This window comes from Pectinophora gossypiella, chromosome 25, assembly GCF_024362695.1.
Source record: "Pectinophora gossypiella chromosome 25, ilPecGoss1.1, whole genome shotgun sequence".
Taxonomy (NCBI): Eukaryota; Metazoa; Arthropoda; class Insecta; order Lepidoptera; family Gelechiidae; genus Pectinophora; species Pectinophora gossypiella.
The window spans coordinates 6,057,180-6,080,224 of NC_065428.1; the positions used below are offsets into that span (position 1 = coordinate 6,057,180).

The window sequence follows — 23,045 nt, forward strand, 5'->3', positions numbered from 1 at the left end:
CAAATAAGCAAGTACACTTATGCTTGTAAAATAGTCCTCTTTCCCACTGTTGAAAGTTATTTCTTTTTTATTATTATATATTTAATACGTCTATCACAAGGGCGTACAAACAGCATAGGTACTTATGTAAAGTTGTTTCAAAGGAGTTTAATTTATTTGTAGTTATTACTTTTAAAACTATGACTTAACTGACTTATAAAATGCTGTGTGTACTTATCGTAAAAAAAAAACATTCAAATCATTGTTTTAATTTTACTTTAGCGTGGCCAATTATTGGTCAGCAAAAATTTAGCTTCGATCGCCATCGACTCGCAAAGAAGAAGAATTTTACTTCTCATTTTCAAAGAAAAAACGTCACATTGATTAAACATGGATACTTTATTTCTTTCACAGAATACAAATTATCTGGTATGGTTTTGGTCGTTTGTTGTTATATTTACTTTTATATTTTTTAAAGTGTATCTTTTTAACTTCATAACATACTGTACTGTTAGTAATACATGATATTATGGTTTACAGCTCTTAAAAATTCTGGTAAGTTTATGTTTGTGTTGTTATAGTTTTATTTTTTCTCGTTTGGTTTGTTATTGAACAACCAAATGTCTATGTTATTCATGACTCTCATACCGACTCCGTATTTTGTATTTAAAATTTAGTAAATCAGCTGATTTATTTTAATTGTATTTTTTACTTTTACATTCCAGAAACTCATCGTAAGTTTATAATATTTAATATGACTATTTAGTACATTTAAGATTACGCTATATTAATATCGCTTCGTTCTTAGTTTACATAACATAACATACATAAACAGCCTATATACGTCCCACTGCTGGGCACAGGCCTCCCCTCAATCAACCGAAGGAGGTATTTATTGCTTAGTTTATTTTTTAAAAATGAAAGCCTAAAAGATAATTTAGGCTTTCATTTTTTTGTGCCCAGCAGTCGGATGTTTAAAAGCTATTTATCTTACGAACAGTCGTACAAACTAGATAATATATTTATAATTATAATTATCACCACACAACATTTCTAGCATAAAAACAGTGCTAAGCCCGCATAAAAATAGTGTTAAAAAGAGATTTTTTTTTAAATATATACTCGGATTTTAAGAAGACAAGAACATAAGTTACCGTAGAGCCTGATTACAGTTTGAAATTGAAATTTAATTTTATGAAATTCTTTTGATATGTATGCACCAGAGTAGTTCTTCATATTTCTTTACGCAATAAGATAATGATAAATTAGTAAGTAGATAAAAGTAGACAAAGGTAAGCATAGATAAAGGTTTATCCTAAGAATGGTAGAAAAACCAAGTTTATATTATGTATTTCTTTTTGTGGCGGCACATTCAACTTTTTGTCATGAATGTTATTTTTTTTATTGGTTTCCAATTGCTTGCGGTGCAGTTAATAAAATACATAACAAATGTAGCTATTACATTAAATATTTGTAAAAATATTTCTTCACAGGACCGCGTTATGCCAGGGGTATGAATAAATAATTTATCCTTTTTCTTTTATGCTCTTTTTCAGGAAATAGCCAAAGCTCTTATTTCTCCGCTGAACTTAATATAACTAAAGCATTATATTGTTTTAATACAAACTATTGTTTTTATCATATTCAGCAACCACATCACAAGGTTAGTTATAACTCTTTTTTTAATAATAATGTCATAGTATTATATCGTCTATCTCATGATGTTTCCAACACTATGGGACCTGTTTTTATACTGGGTGTTAGTGACATCGTAACGAATACTGAGAGGGATGATTCAGACCATGATTCTGAGTTAATATCTAGTGGAATTTTCCGTCGCAAAATTCATGAAATTTTGAGTTTTGTTTTTAATTATTTTCAATTCCATATTGTGCTTTTAGCTGCATAGAACCCAAATTTCAATAAAAAAAACAATAATGACAAATTATCGAAAATTTTCGATGTAATGGAGACAACAGCTGCTCGAACGGGTCAACGGCCACACGCACCGCGCGCCGCGCGCCCCGCTCCGCGCGCCCCGCGCCGCACGCCGGCGGCGGCGCGGCGGCGGCGGCGCGGCCTACAAAGTAGGCACTACGAACCGATCCTATTTCTTTCTCTGTCTATCGTAAATTATAAATTTATTTTATTCTTATTCTTAAATGGACGGATAATCAACAGGCATAAAATTTATGGAATACACGTCAATTTTAAGCAGAAATCTAAAACAACCGACAGAATTAAGTTGACAGCACACGTCAAACGGTTTGCATACCAGCGAGATACCTTTTTGATTCGACCGGGTTATTCATTCATTTACTCATAAGAATCGGGGCCTTTATCTACCTAAAACAGTTGAAACAGTAAATAATTGTATTCTTTGTTGTCATTAGAATAACTAACAACCAACTAACACAACCACCACAGATTAGGTAATTAGTTACCTACTATGTCAACCATCCACCAACTTAGTATGTAAGTACCTACGCAAAACCTCGCTACACAAAAATCGAGCGAGATCGCGTCTAGAATTGGGCGGACACTCCGCCAGAGTGTTGCCTATCGATATTCTATCGATACCTAGTTAAAAAAAAAACAATAGTAGGTACCTATCGATAGATCTTTTAGATCAATACCCATTATTGTTACAAAGCAAGACCTATCGGTACTATCGCTAGTATCGATCTAAATGTACTATCACTACTTTCGATAGTTTAGACAATTTTCAAGTTCAACAATTGATAATCTACCTATCGATAGTTCGGCAACTCCGCCGCGTAGGCAATGTCGGCATGTTCAAAGAAAAAATTGTCCGAGAGGAGTGATCTTATTTTTTTTGTTACATGTTGGTACCGAGGTACTAAGTACATACTAAGTTATTCGTGTTTTAAATCTCATTGTTAAATCATCAGTAAAGAACTAATTAAACCTATCCTGTTCTGTGTACAATATTCATGTAACGGCTACGTGCTTACATAAGTACCTAGTAGACGGGAGCAACGACTTAACGTACCTTCCGAAGCACGGATCATTTTACTTTCGGACAATCAGGTGATCAGCCTGTAACTTCCCAACCAAAGGCCTTATAAACAGATTTTTGTGATATGTCCCCACCGGAATACGAACCCGGACCCTCCGCATCCCATCGCTCAACCACTGGACCACATAGGCCAAGAAGGTTCTAAGACATAATTAAAGGATCCTGGGACGCAAGACCTCCGAGTTAGGGCTTGTTTGATCTGTCTTGATGGATACTCGGACGTGAATAGCCTCACGGATCAAGGGCAACGCGCGCCAATAAAGTAGGCATTACGAACAGATACTAGGTATTTCTTTGAGTTGATAGGTATCAAGTGAAGTTTCCTGTCGCAAAATTCATAAAAAAATTAGATATTTTCAGTCCCATATTGTGTTTTAAGCTGCATAGAACGCACATTTAAAATAAACAAATAAAAATTACTAATTATTAAATTTTATCAATGTCATCAATAATAATAATAACGTATCTACAACTTCAGCTATGCGCAGGTGAATAGCCGGCGCACGGGTCAAGGGCAACGCTCGCCAATAAAGTAGGCATACGAACAGATACTATTTCTTTCTCTGTCACTTGCACCATAAACATACTTCTCTCTCTCTGTCTAGTCGTCGGCTCGACTCGGCCGCGGCCGGCGCGTCGTCGGCGCGCCTTTGATGCTTTGCGCTAACGCCGCCGCGCGCTTCCGCTCAGTCGAATACTAAGCTTGACCCGAATCGCGTGATGTTTTTCGAGGATATTTTTTTCGTGTTTGTGAGTGTTTTGTGTTTGTTTTATTCTGTAAATGAGTAGTGTCGACTATGATGATAGATCATAGACCATTTACTGCACAAAAGTATGGAAGATTGTTGATGTTTATTAAAGAGCAAGGTGTTGTGTTTGTGAGTGCGTGTGATACCTACCTACCGCGGAGGAAACGCGATGTTGCATACCTACGTGACGTGACATGTTCTAGGGTACCTACCTAGGTACTTCATCCGAAGGAATAACAATTAAGGTAAGGCAAGAGTAGGGTTTTTATTGTTAATAAGTTAGGAACGTTTTAATAACTGGTAGGTAGGTACCGTGCGTGAAAAATCGTGGCAGTAGGTGTTCTACTTCAACAAACTCAACATTTTTAAACGTTGCACCACTAAGCATCTAAATACAAGAGAATGAAAACTCCTACCTAGATACAACATCGTATCACGCACACACGCGTAACGTAGCCGTGCGTAGGTTTAACGTCTGTGTGCCGCGTTGTTCGACTTACATTGCGGCACAGTAAAAATTCAAAATCTTAATTAAACATTTGCGACAAGAAAAACACCCACCATCGTTTTTAGTATAATCAAATAGGCGTTCCATTTTTTTTTTCGTTACGATGTCCCTAACACCCTGTATATTAGTGATATGTAATGAAATCTTTGAGAGATGATTTAGACCATGATTTTGAGTTAATATCAAGTGGAATTTTCCATTAAAAATAATTAAAAAAAGAACATAAAATACACAAACTAAGTAAAACTCCACTTGACAACAACTCAGAATCATTAGCTGAAGCATCTTACTCAGTATTCGTTACCTTGTCACTAACATCCTGTATGTATTTTTTTAATTAATTAAAAGAGTATTTATTTTTAATAATTTATTTTCATTTTAAAAGATAATGTTATAGACGCTGAATATAATGAATTATAAAATTAATAAATAATAAAACGTACAAAATATAAATTACTAATAAATTACTAAAAAATATTTAAAAAAATGTATCTTTTTGTGGACTTCATAAAAAACATTATTGGACTATATATAAATATTATTATTTTTATTGTTTACAGCACCCAGATTATAAGGTTTGTTTACAGTTATTCATATAAAAAACGGACTACCTATCAGCGTTTCTTTTAATTCTTAAATTAAGACATAATAAATGTTGTTTTTATCATTCACAGAGCTCTGAAGAGGTTTGTTAATACATAGTTTTATTATTTTTATAAAATTATTGTTCTATTTAATTCGTCCATCATAATTTGAAAAAACAAATACAATGAATACGACACAAACAGATTGTTATGAATTTATTTCAAATTAATTTAAAATAAATCATATGTATGACTTTTTCATAGTTTTTTAACCAATTCAAAATATTACTTTCATGCTGAACACATAGGTACTTTATTATATACCACGCATTAATTTAATGTTAAAACTTTCTATCGTTCATAGGACACAAAGATAACGGTATGATAGTTTTATTATTTTCCCATAAATACATTCACTGCATTGTGAAATTAAAAGCGCATTTGAATTTTGATAAGTAGTTCATTTACTGTCCTAATGCAAAAAAAATATATAATTTACAGTTGGAAGAAATTCTGGTATGGTTATGCTAATTTTTATATTATTTCTCCTGTCCCGTGTAAAGACTAAGTAGCCCTACAGTGACTCGAAAGCCGAAAGTGCGCAATGTCAAGAAATGTCAAATAGCAATATTGTTTTTTTTTTTAATGAATTGCTTCGATGTGGCCTTTTTCACCCCCCTGGTCTGTCATGTAAGGCCTTAAAGGGCCTTGAATCCTTATTAAATCCCACTATATAGGTTGATGACATGCCCAGGTAGATAAGTAGCAGAACGCGTTCGATGGTTTTTATTCAATCACAGATGCATTATTGTACATATTTACATTTTTTACTTTTACATTCCCAGGTGCTCATTGTAAGTAAAAGTACTATTATTACATACTACTTAATACTTTGCTATATAAAAGACACGATATTATTATATAAATCGACTTTGGCTGTTTTGTCACGGTTTTTACGTTTTAAATAGTCGTATTAACTAGATACTGGGAAGTCACTTAGTCTTAGACAAAACATTTCTTTGAATGACTTGAGTGAGATGAAGGTCATCAAATACACAATAATGCTAAATGAGATAAATGAATCAAGTTTATAGTTTGTATGGTTTAATAATTAAAAGTACTAAATTGATTTCTTTGTTTATATTAGATAAGTATGTTATATTTTCAACAGACAGACACATTTAAATACTATGTTATTTACTATGCTAAGTCTTATCTATTTTCTACAAAACGGAAGATGAAACGCTTTATGTGGATACTTATTAACAATTTGTAAAATTAATTGTTTACAGAAGAGCATACTCGCGGAGGTAATAAATCATTAATTACATTCACAGTGACAGTTGTTTTTTTTATAACAAGCTGCCTCTACGACCCTCTTCTTCTTCTATCGTGTGGGTTGTGAGGCGAATTACCAACCTCATTAACCCTGGTGTCAGGGTTACTATTGAGCCACCAAAGGCCCCTGACATGACTCATTTATAACGACTACGTACTTACACAGTAAGTAGTAACGGGGACCAACGGCTTAACGTGCCTTCGAAGCACGGATCGTCTTACTTTCGGACAATCAGGTGATCAGCCTGTAATGTCCTAACCAAACTAGGGACCACAAAGTAATTTCTACGACCCTAATTATACTGATTTGAGCAAGCGCTTCAGATTGAAGTGTGCCCAGCATGTGGTTGTGGACTACTTATATTCCATTATATATTAGACTAATAAACAACGTACGGCCCCTGTGGTTCCCTGTGTTGGGTGTCAGGCATACAATCTGCAGGTTCTGGGTTTGATTCTCGGTCTGACACGTCTAAAGTTTATTTTGGCTGTTTTTAAATAATTATAACACACATAAATATTACTTACGTATTATACTTTTAGCCAACACATTAGAAATAGATGCAAAATATGTGCCACCGAAATTACGTAAAAAGTTACTCTTAAACATAATGCACATTTAATGCGTCTATAATACTTTTTTTAAATAAAAAATACCTACCTAATTTAAACAATAATTATAATAATGTTTAAAAAAGTAATATTATTATTATAAATTATTTAAAAATCATATAATTATCGCTCAGTTTCAATGGAGAATAAATAATGCAATACAATTTTATCGTTTACAGCACCCGAAGAGTAAGGTTTGTTTACGCTGTGTTATTAATTATTTAATTTAATATGTGCACTACAGTTAGGTACAAACAGAGTAACAGCGATTCAGTATAGCCTTAAGTTCTTATTTAATTCTTTCTAATTGTTCTTTATTCATATTATAATCTTTTTAATTCGTCTTTATATGGAATGTATTATTTTTATCTTTTACAGAACTCAGAGGTTTGTTTTTACAGTAGTATGTGTGTATAACAAACAATATTGTAAAACGTCCATCACAAATTAATTATAATTATAACTGTTTAACTTATTAAGGCATGTCAATTGGACTTAATAGTTAATAAATCATTATTTTTTTAACTAAATATTGCATTAATAAAATATTTAAACTTAATATCGTTTATAGGACACAGAAACAACGGTATGGTTTTTTATGTATCTTTTCTATTAAAACATTTACTAAAAACTTATGGTGCTCGAGTTTATAGATAAATGCTAAGCACTTATGTGATAATCTATTACCTTTTTATTGAAGTTTTATAAATAAATGACATATCATTTTATATTGTTTACAGTTGATAAAAATTTTGGTATGGATACACTTGTGTTAATTTAATAATACATACTCGTGTGTTTTTATTGTTGTGTAAGGCGTTAGCATTTAGGCACAGAATGTCCAATTCGCAAAATGTCGAATTCGTAAAATGTCCACCGGTCCCAAATAGTTCATTGCAAAATGCAATTCAACAATGCAATTGGACATTCTGCGCCTAAACGAATAAACTGCTACTAACTGTGACTACAACTGCGGCGAGGATCAATTCCTCTGTCGGATTTTACGACGTGTTCGGGAAGTTAGCAGCAAAACGCGACCAAACACAAACATTGTTATAATTTAATTAGATTTATGTTTTTTTTTTAATTTCCAGAAACTCATTGTAAGTAAATCATATAATTAAACATTGACATATTTTTATTTTTTGTAATCAGAGGCTTAATCAGATTTAAGGACTGATTCGTTTTGCCTAGGCTTTCTATATACGATAGGAAAGCATAAAAGCGTAGAATGACATACTTAGAATTTTTCTATGACTGATTGGAGAAACAAGGACTCGTATTTTTTTTTATTGGCAGCACTTTACATTATTAATTCTTTCATTACGTTTTAATTTTAAATTGCTTACGTCTAAACAACAAAATATAAAACACTTTATATACACACGATTTACTATTTTTATACTTACTTACCTCATTCTTTACAGCAAAGCATAATCATAAAGGTAATAAATAATTTTATTCCACACTAACTGTCCACAAAGAAAGCCGAATTTAAAACCTCGACCATATTGGCCCTGATTTCTCCTAATTTTATTTTAAATTATACCCGTCATTTTCTTATCCTTCGAAAAGGAAAGGGACGGATGATTGTCAACTTAATTCTGTTGAGTCACTCGCCAATATAAAATGTTGGGAGGGTTTTTTTTAATTTCTGCCTAAAATTAAAGGATAAGTTGTTGTTGTTGTTTAAATTTGCCTTATATAAGGCAGGCAAAGATCTGAGGACCATACAGCCTTGACTTTAGAAAATTACATGTATAACTTAAAATAAAATTAAATAGTGTGTACCGTAGACAGAGAAACTAATAGACTAAATCACCGTGTAACCGGCTATGAGACAGGTATAGTTTTTATACGTATTGCCACAAATAAAAACTACCCATAACCAGGGTAAACTTTACTATGTGGAAAATATGACTCATTGAAAGGATATTACCACATGGTTGGTAAACTGTAATAAGCCACGTAAAAAAAAGTTTGTATACTTTAAAAAAGAATACGCGCCCCGTTACAAGTCGTGCGGCCGCTGCGACTTGCCATTAAAATCCGCGGGACTTCTTTCGTGGCGCGGACCATCATCAACAGCCGTATGACGCCCACTGCTGGGCATAGGCCTCCCCCAAGGAACTCCACGACCATACATTTAACCAAACGCAACTGTTCCTATATGAGGGACTTTAGTCACAGCCATAGCGACTTTCGACAGTGGTTCAACGTGGTACACCAAGTGGCCAACGTAGTCGCTGTAGTCGTCTGCGAGTGGCGACCAAATGAATTAGAAGTTCAGTGAATTAAGTCAGTGCGACCAAAGTCGTAAACTTCGCTTGCATGGATAATTAGCAAATTAGCAGTGCTAACTTGAACACCATATACAGTCCGATTTTTAACCCAGTTAAATATGGGGTAAGCAGTCTGTAAAGCTAAAAAAAGTAAAGGGTAAGAGGACGGTAGAACAGAACAATAAAACTGCACATTAATAGAAAGAAACTTTGTTTAAATGACTATAAAAAAAAAAACAAAAATAATAAACTGAAAATATTCATTGATTACGTAACAGGGTCAATTTGTTGTACATATTTCGCACTTTTACATCAGGCTCTGATAAGTTTTTGGCGTAATGATGAAACCGAACTTTTAAATAATTCATAATTATGGCTTTCATTAAAAGCATTTCATGGCTTTCTAAAGGAGAATGGTCAAACCGGTTGCCGTGAAATTAAAAAAAATCTTTAATTGGGCTTAGTTGTATACATTTCCTGATTAAAAGCATTAAAATATTTTTTTGTTGACAGTATTTTTAAACCTAACCGTATGACATTTTGTCTAAAAATTCTTTCAGCAATTTCACATAAATTTATTACATCAGCAGAAGGATATCACAAACCGCCTTTGTCTTTTTTGGAAATTAATAACAAGTTTAAATTTGACATCTCCACTATGCTACTTAAGCAATCGTGACACTTTACTATTTTGGACACTTTGGTAACAACAAAGCCCGCAATATATACCACTACATGTTTTGTATATTCTGTTAAACGGGATGGATCTGGCAGATAGTCATGGTCTACTGAAAAATCAAGTTCCTCGGATTCGAAAGCTTCTTCTATTAACGCATCATCTCTTAAAAATGAAAGAGAAGAGTTGATCTGTTTTTCAAAATTTAAAGTTTAGCCGCAGTTCAGCAATAACGTCAGACAGTTCAGCATTTTTTTTTACTAAACGCCGGTTCGCTTGTCTTGCAGCACGTAGTTTTTTCAATCGAGTTTCTGACAAAACCCTTTTTCTTTCAAGCATAAGCTTTAACTTTTTCTTCCGAGGCGTATCTGTGTAATCATGTTCTTTTGCCTGAAATAATAAAAAAAAACATTCATTGACAATTTCAAGGCGTAAAAATTGAGAGAAAAGTGTTAACAGATTCTTAATTCAATCATCAACAGACAAATAACAAAAAATGGAAAATAGTATGTATCGATCAGAGGAATAAAAGTGGCCTCCCATTTTTAATCAAAAGTGGCTGCAAATATATTCTCGATTATTTGTAGTTCTGCCCACCGCTTCGGGGAATACGGGCGTGGGTTTATGTATGTATGTTGTTTCAAATACCAGCAGCTTACCTCGCTTAGTTGGATTTTCCTGCTTCTAAATATAGTTGGCAGGGATGCCGGCAACTTCACTATGTTGCATTGAGGATGGTGAACAACTTGGTACAGAAACATTTTCCAACTGTAAATAAAAATAAACTTAATAAAATATCAGGATTGATTGAAAGGTAAATTGACTTCTTCTTGGTCATAATATATCCAAGAGGAACATATAACTTACATGACAGAACTTGGTTGGGACTTGTTCTATCTCCATGTTTAATAAAGAAGTTGTCATCAAAATGCTTAGAGCATATTACAGAACTTTTAGGCGGTTCCCAGTTTGTTCTTCCACATGCTTTAACCCAATCAGTGCGTTCACGTTCTTGAAGTGGAAACCTTTAATGACAACAACATATAAATAATAATAGACAGTAAGTAATTGGTTCCACTTGTTATGACTTTTTTGTGAAAATCTAGGGTAAAAATAACTGTTCGGTAGGCAACACTAAAATTTCGTGGTGATTTTGTAATTACAGAAAAAAACACGAAAAATCACCTGCAATTACACTGGAATCTCTTTCTAACACCAAATTGAAGATTTTACGAGAATAAAACACAGAAATAAAGAGTTTTAAGGTATAATTTAATGGAAATTGTACCTGTGATAGGATGTACCCGGACTGCTTCGATATGTTCTGTTTTCACACGCTAAAACACTACATACTGGCATTGTTATTATTACGCTATTGATTTTGTCCAAAAAAAATGTACTTGGAAGCTAAGAAACACTAATAAGTATTTATTTAGAGTAAAAACGCAGAATCAGTTAAATGTTTGCACACATACTGTCATTTTGACGTTTTGTGGTCAGGTAAAAAACAGGTTACAGCGACAAGGACAAAAAAACGATAATGCTATCCCCTTTTTTCTTACGGTTACTGTGTTGGCTTATCTCTTTCTAGTGCGAATGAGACAAAAACATTATTTAGTCTATTAGTTTCTCTGTCTACGGTGTGTACTGAAATCAGCACCATAGTCAAGCTAAAATTTGTCTAGCACTTGGCATATTGACCCCGACTTTTTTTTTTTTGACGTGACTTATTGTAGATTTGCCGCAGATGGCATTAACTACTTGGCCGGAGAAATGGGGAGCGCTGAAGGCTCTCACCCGGTACAACGTTTAAGACAACAGGCCTGAGGGTGCCCAGTTGGGCGCGAACCTCGGTTCAGGGCGTCGTCTGAGAGGAAAAATATTTGAAAGAATTAATCGACCCTAGCTGGTCGATAGCGATAAGCGCTGAATGAGGGAAATCGTCGACCACGCCGGCGGGGTCGGTATCGGGGTTCTTGACCCCGACCTACCACATATTATTACATAAATTATATTCTATCTCATGATTTATTAATAATAATAATCCCAACGTACAATCAGTGTTTCTTTCTCATATAATATAATATATTTAAATAAGTACGAAGATCGCATATAGTACATAATTAAAACCATTACTTACTAAATTTTCACCGTTTACAGCACATAAATGAGGTTTGTTTACGCTGTCTTTTTTATTATTAATAATAGTATATATGTAGGAAATTGAGTAGAACGGAAGTAGTAAGAGAGAATATTACGGAACCTCAGAGGTCCGTGTTGCTGTATACTATGAAAGAATAATGAATGGGGATTTGGTTGTTTATGGTATAAATTTAAAAAAATTGAATTAATAATAATTAATAGAGTTGAAGAAAGATTTTTGTGTTTTAAAAACAAAAAGGGTTGTTTAGGATTATTGGAGTCAAAGTGTAAAGAAAAAAAACACATGCCCAAACATACCATGCCATATACTTTGATTCCTTTTTTATAAAAAAGGAAAAAATAAATGGATATTTTTTTTTTCTATCAATTAAATTGTCTATAAATTATAACTAAGTGCCATATATTTTCCATTAGACCTTATATTAATAATGCAAACCATTATTTTTGCACTTTACAGCACAAGAATGATAAGGTTTGTTTACCTGTTCACAAATGCTTTTTTCATAACACTATAATATCACAAATTCAATTACGAATGTTCCTAACAGACTGTCAGAATGTCTGTATTATTTAAACAAATGTATAGGATGTTAGTGACACCGTATCGAATACTGAGAGGGTTGATTCAGCTCATGACTCTGAGTTAATATCAAGTAGAATTTTCGAACACAAAATTATATGGAATTGAAAATAATATAAAAAAGACAAAACAATAACGATACCGGTTTTTTTTTTTATTATAGAAACCTGAGGATGAGGTTTGTTTACGCTGTTTAAATTAAACATTAAAATATTCAACAATCAACAATTTCAACGGACAATCAACTTTAATAGTATAATTCAAAAAGAGTATATAATTAAACAAATATAATTTATCTTAATTTTTCGTTTCACCAGGTTTTACCCATATAAATAATGCTAATAAATAATTGTTTTTTTCCGATTACAGGATCATGATAAGGTTTGTTTTTAATATTTTTTCTAAACTCTGTACCTTGTAATATTTGTGCTCAATAAAATATTTATACGCTTTTTATGAATAAAGATTTGGCTAATTAATTTGACATAAATAATGCAATATATTATTTCAATTGTTTACAGAGCGGTGAAGATAAGGTTCGTTTCGTTATTTTTAACTTTGCGGGTTTTTACCGGGGCTCATATTCCTGATTATAACGCAGTAAAAACCTGGTATTATTTATTTTAAATATGATTAAAAAAAAGATGATCAGACTTTTCCGTAAACTTAGCAAACAAACCAAATAAATAAATTATTTTTACGTTTACAGTTGATCATCGTGGTTAATACGGTACGTTTAGTTTTCTTTTCCGTCTCATAATAGTAACACACATTGATAAGACATTGACAGGAAAATGTTATGACGATTCTGTAAAAAGTAATAGAAAGTTTTCGTCAATGAAATTATAAGTAATGCAAGAATTTATTTTTAAGTTTGACAGATATGTATAGTTTTTACGTAGCATAGAAAACATTTTCAGAAGTATAAATTATTCGGTTCGTAGGATTTGTATGCAAGCACTCTAGTGCTATGTGATATCCAGAGTCTGTGATGGAGCTGAACGGTGGTCAAGGGAACTTTGTTACAAAACCAAGCAACCTTATAGAGTTTGCGCTCGTTTAGCAAGCACTCTTGTGCTACAACATTGCCGCAATATTATAATTATCGTATCGTTTTCAATACCTACCTACTGAATCGACTTACTTGGGTTTCGCAATCAGAATTTCCTTTTACATATTCAGCACGTTGTTTAGGGAGCAGTTGGGAAATTTTCTGCCCTCAGTACGCGAGTTCAATTCGCACTTGCTTGGATTTTTTTTAATGATGATGATACAGAAATGGTGATTCAGACCATAATTCTGAGTTAATAACAAGTGGAATTTTCTGTAGTTTTTTTTAAATTATTTTCAATCCTATACTTTTGCGACGGAAAATTCATCCCTCAAAGTTTTCGTTACTCAGACACTTACATCTTTTGTATTAAAAATAAATACAATGTTCTCATAATTTTGGTTAAACTAAAAGAAATAAACATTACTTTATAATAATATGCAATAATTTATAAATATTTTTATTATTAGATTAAAAAAAATAAGGTTGGTTTACATTGCGTTTTTATAATTTTTATTATTCCGTGTTTCGGAAGGCACGTTAATCCGGTGGTCCCGGTTACTACTTACTGATATAAGTAACTAGTCGTTACATGAGCCATGTCAGACGCCGCTGCTCAATAGTGAACCTGACACCAGGGTTGAAGAGGTTGGAAATCCACTTTACAATCCAAACGATACAAGAACAAGAAGATACTATTTTATTTGTGTATCACATAATAAGTCTAACACCCAATCAGCGTTTGATCTATAATTTTATCCCAATGGGATAGTCAGAGGTACACCCATAGCAAGATGAACTAAGTACCCACACCTCACCGAGCTTTCTGTTAAGCCAACAACATAGGTGGTGAGCCGTAACGCCATCTATAATTGTCGAGCTAGCTGTGTTAATGAAAATTAATAACTCATTGTTGCATGTTCGGTATCGTTATTTTGTTTGTCTTGTAATAAAAATACCACATAATTTCCGTGGCTTTTTTTTATAAAAGTAGATAATGCAAACCATTATTTCTAACGTTTACAGCACCGCAACGATAAGGTAAGCTTAAGCTATCTTATTAATAACCCACGTCATATATACATACATGAGATCACGCCTATTTCCAATTAGTGTAGGCAGACACCATGGAACTTCTACTCTAATCAAAATCGAATAGCAATGTCACATTATTAAACGTCCATCACACATAAGAGGCTACCAGTATTTCTGTATTTGAATTTACTCGTTTAGAATTTACTTTCTCTCTCTCTTTATTTAAGAGCTGCGCTCTTGTCGGTAGAGTAATCGCCACTCCATAGATAGGGCGTGTAGAATGGTGGTTGCCCCAATCGCCTTCCGTTCCGCAGAATTTACTTTATCTCTTAATTATTATTAAAAAAATAATTAATACATAAATAATATAAAAAGAATTGGAGATGTCCTTAGAAAAGGTTCAATACGATCTACTCTGAACCGGCGTGCGTGTATGAAGCGATTGATGAATGTGGAGGAAGCAAGAGAAGTGTGTCAGGATCGAAGCAAACGGAATTCTATAGTCTCTGCTTACTCCGGTGGGAAATAGGCGTGAGTTTATGTATGTGTATGTATGTATGTGTATAATATAAAAAGAGTTGCTCTAAAAGTAATGGTTAAGCCAACAATTTTAGTGAAAATTGCCCTTAAGATAACTCATTAGTGCAAATCTGGTACCAGGGTTCGAACTGGCGCGCAAGGCGATGTACCACAGGATCACAGTGACTACTCATAATATACAGGGTGTTAGTGACATCGTAACGAAAACTTTGAGGGATGATTCAGACCATGATTCTGAGTCGATATCAAGTGGATTTTTCCGTCGCAAAAATCATGTATTTTTTTTAGTTTTTTTTTAATTATTTTCAATTCTATACTTTTGCGATGGAAAATTCCACTTGATATTAACTCAGAATAATCAGCTGAATCATCCCTCTCAGTATTCGTTACGATGTCACTTACACCCCGTACAAGTACATACGGTGGCCATACAAGTAGGTATGGATGTTAGTGACACCGTAACGAATATTGAGGGGGATGATTCAGACCATGATTCAGAGTTGATATCAAGTGGAATTTCCTGTCAAAAAACTCATGAATTTTTTTGTGTTTTTTTTTTATTATTTTCCTATCCATACTTTTGCGACAGGAAATTCCACTTGATAACAACTCAGAATCATGGACTGAATCATCCCTCTCAGTTTTCGTTACGATGTCACTAACACCCTGTATTTATGTGTGTAGTAATTATAGAATTAGACTTTATAGTATAATAGTGCCATACATAGTTTTACAATGTTCACAGGACTCAGAGGATGACGTATGTACCTGCATTTTATTATTATGTTTTACAAATGAATTAAATCTGTAACTTGTGAATTATATTTGTATAATGCAATAAATACAAATTACAATATTTTTATTTTTTTTTACAGGTCTCAGATAAGGTTTGTTTGCGATGCGTCTTATTTGATATACTTAATAATATCGCTTTTTTATTATTATAATTACCTTGTCTTCCGAATAATTGTCTTTCGTTTTTCAGACCCCCGAGAATAAACTTTTAACAAACATGCTGTTTTGTTATTTTTAATAATAATAAATTATATGTATCCACAGGATATTACGGTACGGATACTTACGTTTTTGTTATAATAGTATTTTTGGTAAAAAAAATACGTACGGAAATTTCGACGTTTAAAAAGTTTTTTTTTTTTGGCGTGACTTATTGTAGAATTGCCGCAGATTGCATTAACTACTTGGCCGGACAAATGGGGAGCGCTGCAGGCTCTCACCCGAGTTATAAAGATCGAAACACAAAAATTATACACAAAAGTTTGAAAGCAAATTCTTCCAATTTGAGTCATGTGGTCCTGTGGTTCAAGGGCTTGCTTCTCCCGATTGAGAAGGCAGCGTCAGTTCGGTCTCCGGTACCGAACTTGCACCAATGTTTTTTTTTTTAGTTTTTTTTTATTAATTTATCTTATGTGCAGTCTTCACTAACACAATTGGCTCGACCATCACAGACGGCGATACGGCTCGCCAAGTATCATGTTAGTGTAACAGAAAGCTCGGTAAGGTGTGGGTACCTAGTTCATCTTGCGATGGATGTACCTCTATCTCAAGTGGGATGTAGTCGTGAGCTTATGTTAAGTTGATCTACAACGTTACATAAAAAAAATAAATAAATAAATAAATTATTGAATTGATTTTATATAATTTACAGGATGATTCACTTCTGGTATGTTTGCGTTTGTTTGATAGTTTTTTCTTCTTCTCGTACATATACAGTGGCTTAGTTATTTATTAGCCTATTAAAGTACCCACTTATACTTTAATTGTTATTCCACTTTTAAATTTCCAGAAACTCGTCGTAAGTTAAAATAATACCCTTAAAAATATGTAATAAAAACATAACATAGACACATTTTTAAATGGTAGATGAACATATATGATAATTAACTTGTTACATACATAAATAAATAATAATTATTTATTATTATTAATAATAATAATAATTATCATTATTATTTATTAGAGGCAAAAACAAAACCCATTAAACATAAAGTTACATACGCGCACCCTGAAGGGGTGTCACCACAAATAAGCAAAAGACTAACTACCAACTAACTACTGCTATGACTAACTTGTTATTTATAAATTAATTATTTTTACAGGCTGGGTTACCCAGTCAGGTATTAAAAATAATACTTATACTTTACGTAATATTGTAAGCATTTCATACGAAAATTCAGCTGTTATGTCAAAATGTTACATGCAGATTTGAAATTTTCCAGAGTATATCTTAAACCTTCGATGTATTCAGAAAAAAAGGAACTCTGGTCCTCTGTGTATACGGGCTAATTTTAAAAATCTAAGTAATTGATTTTTACAGTCATAATTTGAATTTCTCTAAAAATAAGATAGTGCTTATTGTACAGGCGTTAATGAAATATGTTGAAATGTGATATAAGTTTTTTTTTATAATTAAACGTTGACTTCTCAAAAACCTGTCGAAAGTTTCCGCTTAGCTCAATAACCACGATTACTATTGCTAAAGAAAGATGCTAAATTAAATCAATATACATACATACATACATACATAAACTCACGCCCATAATCCCTAATGGGGTGGGCAGAGCCACAAGTAATCAAAGACAACTTGCAGCCACTGTTGATACGATGTCGTAAGCTGGATATGATGAACCTTATGGTGATAAGGGATCAGCCTATCGCCCATAACATTAGTCCATCATGTTAGATGACACAATCCCTCTGTCGGTTTTTACGACATGCCCGGGAAGACAAGCAGCTGAACGTTTTCTATGTTTTTTATTTGCTCCCAGAACAGCATAGAAGCAAGCATAAATCAATATATTTTTTATTTTTAGCTATATCAAATTTATAAAAATGTTTACACATTATTTTTGCATTATTTGCAGGAGTCAAAAGAGCTGGTATGTTTAACCACTATTATTATTGAATTCCAATTTTATACATTTAATTCTAGCTCCGAAATACTTATTATGGTTTTTACAAACTCAAACTCAAAAATTGACTTATTATGGTTTAGCTATATTGTTAATTGGTCTGTTTCCGAGCAATTGTGTTACTGATTACAACTATTTTATTTTGACATTATTGTGTGTCTATTGTATTTATTCGAGTGACCAACAAATAAACAAACGTATGTATTTTTTTTTACTTTCATACAAAACATACGTTGTAATGAACACTCAACAAGAAGTTAACAAAAAAAAATAAACCACGCTATTATAAAACAACAAAAGAGCGAGAACTTGGAATTAATTTATACGTTTTAATTTCATTTTTTCAATTTATAGGATTCCATCGTAAGTAAAAAAGCGGCCAAGTGCAAGTCGGACTCGCCCATGAAGGGTTCCGTAACAGCAAGTAACATAATATAAAAGTTTTTTTTTAGTTCGTAGTAACTTTTGATGTTTTAACTATGAAAGTAAATTACGGTTTACGATTTATGATGTATTAAAAAAAAACTACTTACTAGATCTGGTTCAAACCAATTTTCGTTGGTAGTTTGCATGCTAATCTATATCATATATTTTTTTTTAGTTTTATCCTCTTCTTATTTTAGAAGTTACAGGGGTGGGGGGGGCACACATTTTACCACTTTGGAAGTGTCTCTCGCGCAAACTATTCAGTTTAGAAAAAAATAATATTAGAAACCTCAATATCATTTTGGAAGACCTATCCATAGATACCCCACACGTATGGGTTTGATGAAAAAAAATTTTTTGAGTTTCAGTTCTATGTATGGGGACCCCCAAAATTTATTGTTTTTTTTTCTATCATTGTGTAAAAATCTTAATGCGGTTCACATAATACACATATTTATCAAGTTTCAACAGTATAGCTATTATAGTTTCGGAGAAAAGTGGCTGTGACATATGGACGGACGGACAGACATGACGAATCTATAAGGGTTCCGTTTTTTGCCATTAGGCTACGGAACCCTAAAAAGTATATTCTCGAAAAATACTCAAATCTCGAGGCAGGAGTTTAGATTCCGAATGTTTCATTCCCAAAATGCTCCATCATTGAATCGACATTCTGTGGATATTTATCTTTCATTTGGTACCATTTTATTTAATTTAACTAAAGCACAGTACGGTCACGAGTACTAATATGTATACACTTTGCAACCATGTCACATTAACTTTTTTGACAATTTAAACCGTAAGCCTCATTAAATGTCAAAATATAATAGTGCGACAGGGTTCTAAAGTGGGTACATGATATTGCTCATGACTGTACACAAAATAAAGCTTTTTTTTCATGTTTTTTTAATAAGTAACTTAAAATATAATTTCTTTACAGTTAAACTTAGAAGAAAATCAAGTAAGAAAACAAGACATTGACTTAAACTTTATATTTGTCAAAAGAGGTAGCTTAGTTGGAAGAACGTTTGACTATAAGGTCGTAGATTCCCAAGTAGCAACCGATTGTCTTAAAAGAGAATTGTAGATATCTTGAAGGCAAGTAGACTAAATCAAGCCCTTGTCTTGGATAAGTCTTATATGTCTCCAAGATATCCCTCAAGATATCTTGAAGACACAGTTTAGTAAAAGTGGGCACATACTTTAACTCTTATACAAGACAGACTTAAGACAACGCTAAGTCAGACTTAAACCCTACTTTAGACAATGTTCTTGCGTATTCTAAACTTAGAATTCTTGTAGTATCACTTAATACCAAGAATGTATACTTGAAGATATCTACAATACTTAGTTAAGACTATAGGATTGAATTGCACTGAGTCAATTGTAACTTAACGAAGTAAAACTTCAGGTCATACTTAAAACGATTTTTACTTCACGCGTCTTTATTTTAGAATATAATGGCGAACATTTACATTAACACAAGAAATGAAGTCTGTAAGAAAATGGCGACTAAAATACTAGTTGTTATTTTAACAAAAGGTTATTCCGCCGTTTCACATACAGGAAATTATAAACGCATGATTGTTTCTCGTGTAAAATCGATAGAAAGTGTTAAAAAACAGAAGGGCCTTGAATATACCAGAAAAATAATAATAAAATTTGTATTGATTATTCAGCAAATAAAAAAAATGGTGACATATGGTACAGATAAATTCATTTTCTATTAATATGTGACAGCTGAACGCAGTAATTGTTACTACAACAGAAATATTATATTAATTTACTTCAGTTTTTGACGATAATATTGTCAAAAAAAATTACTTGTTTTCGTCCCGTAAGTGCAAAATGGCGTTAAGTAATATTTTTCTAAATGAAGTAAGACTTTAGAAACAATTGATTTCGTAAGAATCAGTTTAGAAAAGTAAAGTCAAGTTGCACTTCATCAAGTACTAGTTAAGATAAATTTTACTTCAATTGTCTAGGAGTATACCCACTTAAGACAAAAAGTATTTAGTGAATTCCTACTTAAAACTCTTATATCTAAAGTTATCCTCTATTTTGATTTAGTGAAGTATTGTCGTAAAATCATGTTTGTTTATTTTGTGCCAGAATTAGCTATGTAACAAGTAACAATTAAAATCGAACGAGCTTTTAAAACGTATGGAAAGTATGTTTGTTTAAGAGGTAAGTTTTTCGACTCGTGGAAGATAAACAATATTGTTATGCTAAGTTCTTACTTGGATAGGAATGTGATTTACTTAATTGTTTAATATTTATCAGAAATGGAACTAACAAACATAAACTCAATTTGCTAATGAGTCTCCGCGCATACATTCTCATAGGTTACCTACATGGTTCGCTGACGCAAAGTAGGTACGATCACCGCGCTTCTAATTGCCAACGGAAACAATGTGATTATTGTAAAAATTTACGAGTGTCCGTTGAATATTGTATATACGAAGAACCCTTGCAATTTGATTAACGTCGTGTGTGTGCGCGGTAGTTTCTAATCCCACCAAAAACATTATTGTTAATAAAGGCGGCCAAATTCCCGATGACTTTTATCAAGCTAAAAACATATTGGAATCGAATCTAATGCTCACTTTAAATGCATTTAACCATACACAAAACTTAAAATATATTTATGATTGTGAATAAAGCTTAGTTAAAAATAGGTACATTTTTAAAATTATTAAAAGAAATAATGAAATGAAAGAAGAAAGAAAAGTATCTAGACACGCGGTAGCGTGTCAAGCCAAGTTCAAGAAATAGAACTGGCGAGCCGCACCGTGTGTAATATTACACGAACCATCTGAAGCCACTTTTGACCCCCTCATAAATCAAAAACTATATCACATAAACGTATCAAATTTGGCTTGTATATTGAGACTTGCAACATACATATGTGTTCTAAATTTCATAAGCTTATCTCAAACGGTTATTTAGATATTAATATCCAAAAATCCTCATTTTTATCATTGACTGACTGACCTATAGATCAAAACTCTAACCCAGTTGCAGATGACCTAGAAAGTTAAAATTTGGTATGCAGATAGGTAATTAGATGAATACAAAGGAAAAAAAAACTAGCAACTTTTAAATAATTAGATTCTATTATGAACGCTTAACATAAATACCTATAATTAGTGCCTGTACCTAAATATAGATGTAAGAATCAGTAAGTAATCAAAACTCATGACAGCCGGTCTTTTTGTGGTAGGTATGTAGATTAACTTAACATAACATATCACGCCTATATGCCCTATCGGGGTAGGCAGAGCACTAAGTGATCATGGAACCACTTGATGCCACATTCGACAAGTACTATGAGGGTAGGTAAGCAAGTTGGAACATGTGTTTAGCGGTGATAGGTTGTCAGCTTTTCGCCCATGATACAACACAACTCTCATCCATTTTACTGGCATATATTTTTTTTAACTTAACGTGAATCTTAAACAAGTTTAATAGGTATTCAAATGTTTTATTTTTATAAAGTCGACTTTTAGTTTTGAATTTGTCCTTTTAAAAGGACCCACGCGTTACGAGGATATGTACTTACCTACAAAAAGTAATGATATCCAATCAAAAACATAAATGTGAAATGAGAGCCAAATTCAATATTATCGTTAGCAAAGTTTTTTAGTTACAAACAAACTCAATTTGCTAACGAGTCACCGCGCATACATTCTCATAGGTACATGGTTCGCTGACGCAAAGTTGGTACGATCACCGCGCTTCTAATTGCCAACGGATACAATGTGATTTTTGTAAAAATTAACGAGTATCCGTTGAATATTGTATACACGAAGAACCCTTGCAATTTGATTAACGACGTGCGTGTGCACGGTAGTTTCTAATTCCACCAAAAACATTATTGTTAAAAATGGCGACCAAGTTCCCGATGACTTTATCAAGCTAAAAAAATATTGGAAGCGAATCTAATGCCCACTTTAAATGCATTTTACCATATACAAAACTTAAAATAGATATGTTTATGATTGTCAATGAAACTTTGTTAAAAATAGGTACATTTTTAAAATTATTAAAAGAAAGAATGAAAGAAGAAAGAAAAGTATTTATTTATTATTAGACTAATAGGTACCTACTTTTAAATTTGAACTTAGCAGGTTTTTAATATAAAACTCGATTTTTCATGGTGTAGTGTTGCCGTGCGCTTAGACTAGGTTAGACTAGTTTAATCATTTTTGAGAAGATTTGTGCGAGACGTAGGTACCTGGGCCGCCACACGCTGGTTCGGAATTGAAAAACAGGAACTTACGACTTTTTTGACAAAATTGAATGATTGTGTTATACTAATCGATAGAAAAAATTGATAGCAATGAAGAAGATATCGCATCGCTAACAAAAACAGTAGGATGTGCATTATCACAGGTTAATTTTCTGTATTTAATTTTCTGCATTCGAAAACCACCAGATCTTTTTATTTTTTGAACTTCGTCCATCTTTCTGCTTGCTTCTATTTCGATTTTATCGTCCAGTGAATAGACTTTTCTTATGTTTTACTTATTGTAGTCAAAAACGAATAAAA

General features: G+C 32.8%; 1 long non-coding RNA gene across 1 annotated transcript; it reads right to left on the reverse strand.

Annotated features, from left to right (window-relative positions):
• Window positions 1-9,699: 9,699 nt before the first annotated feature.
• Window positions 9,700-11,268, reverse strand: LOC126378230 (uncharacterized). Its single transcript, XR_007568044.1, has 4 exons — window positions 11,057-11,268; window positions 10,636-10,793; window positions 10,428-10,536; window positions 9,700-10,158 (listed from the first exon to the last, which is right to left on the reverse strand). It is a non-coding gene; the product is annotated as an uncharacterized LOC126378230 (long non-coding RNA).
• Window positions 11,269-23,045: the final 11,777 nt, after the last annotated feature.